The sequence below is a fragment of the Lynx canadensis genome, chromosome B2, assembly GCF_007474595.2.
Source record: "Lynx canadensis isolate LIC74 chromosome B2, mLynCan4.pri.v2, whole genome shotgun sequence".
Taxonomy (NCBI): domain Eukaryota; kingdom Metazoa; phylum Chordata; class Mammalia; order Carnivora; family Felidae; genus Lynx; species Lynx canadensis.
In genome coordinates this window covers 1,418,941-1,420,941 of record NC_044307.1, presented here as the reverse complement: position 1 = coordinate 1,420,941, position 2,001 = coordinate 1,418,941, and positions in this window count along the sequence as shown.

Here is a 2,001-nt window from a genome sequence, read left to right as displayed (position 1 = left end):
CTCTGTCTCTCTCAAAATAAATAAATAAACGTCAAAAAATAAATAAGATAGTCAAATTCATAGAAACAGAAAATAGAACGGCAGTTACCATTCTGTGGGGGAAAGAGGAGTTGTTTAATGGTTGTAGAGTTTCAATTATCAAGATAAAAAGAGTTCCGGTGATCTGTTCCACAACAATATGGGTATACTTAACTCTACTGAACAACAGTAACGGTTAAGATGGTAAATTTTATGGGCTTTAAATTCACAATTGAAAAAATAATGGGTGCCCGGGTGGCTCAGTAGGTTAAGTGTGGGACTTCGGCTCACGGTTCATGAGTTTGAGCCCTGCGTTGGGCTATGTGCTGAGAGCTCAGAGCCCGGGGCCTGCTTTGGATTTTGTGTCTCTCTCTCTCTCTGCTCCTCCCCACTTGCATTCTCTCTCTCAAAAATAAATAAACATTAAAATATATACATATGTAAATATTCATCCTAAAAAAATCATTTGGCCATAAACCTAGAGGTTGGATCCTGGACTCTCAGTTCTTTTTTTTTTTTAATGTTTATTTTTGAGAGAGAGGCAGGGTGGGGGGTGAAGCACGAGTGGGGAGGGGCAGAGCAGGGGAGGCGCAAACCGTGAGATCATGACCTGAGCCGAAGTCGGACGCTCAACCGACTGAGCCACCTAGGTGCCCCTGGACTCTCAGTTCTTTTTTAATTAACATTTTTATTTTAATTGCAGCAGAGTTAACATGTAGTGTTACATTAGTTTCAGGTACAGCTTAGCGATTCAACAATTCTATATATACTCAGTGCTCATCATAAGTGTACTCTTGATCGCCATCACCCACGTCCCCTCTGGTAACCATCAGTTTGTTCTCTATATTAAGAGTCTGTTTCTTGGTTTCTCTCTCTCTCTCCCTGTTTTTTGCCTTTGTTCATCTGTTTTATTTCTTAAATTCCACATATGAGTAAAATCATATGCTATTTTTCACTTAGTGTAATACATTGTAGCTCCATCCAGGTCCTTGCAAATGGCAAGATTTCATTGTTTTTGATGGCTGAGTAATATTCCATTGTACATACATATGACATATCCTCTATCCATTCATCTATCGGCAGACACTTGGGCCGCTTCCATACTTTGGCTATAATAATGCTGCAACAAATATAGGGGTGCAAATATCCCTTTGATTTAGGGGTTTTGTATTTTTTTGGTAGATACCCAGTAGTGTGATTACTGGATCCTAGGGTAGTTCTATTTCTAACTTTTTGAGGAACCTCCATGCTGTTTTCCAGAGTGGCTGCACCAGCTTGCATTCCCACCAACAATGCAAAAGAGATCCTGTTTCTCCACATCCTCGCCAACATCTGTTGTTGCCTGAGTTGTTAATGTCAGCCATTCTGATAGGTATAAGGTGGTGTTTCATTGTGGCTTTGATTTGTATTTCCCTGATGATGAGTGGCGTTGAGCATCTTTTCGTGTGTCTGTTGGCCATCTGGATGTCTCTGGAGAAGTGTCTGTTCATGTCTTCTGCCCATTTTTTACTTGGATTATTTGGTTTTTAGTCTGGATTCTCAATCCCGTTCCATTGGTCTGTATGTCTGTCCTTATGCCAGTACCACATACTGGCATGTATTGGTTGCCCTAGCCTTGCTGAGCCTTGAAATCAGGAAGTGTGAGTCCTCCACCTTTGTTCTTCTTTTTCAAGATTGCTTCAGCAATTCACGTTGAAATTTAATATGAATTTGAGGAATAGCTTTTTCTTTTCTGTAAAAAAAAAGCTGTTGGAATTTTGATAGAGATTATATTGATCTGTAGATCACTTTGGGTAGTATTAACATCTTGACAATATTGTCTTCCTATTTAGGAACACAGGACATCCTCTTTGGATCCTAATTTCAGGAATGTTTTATAGAATTCAATGTGCGTATCTTTCACCTCCTTGGTTGAATTCATTCCCAGGTATTTTATTCTTTAATGCTATTATAAATGGGATTGCTTTCTTAGCTTTCTTTATG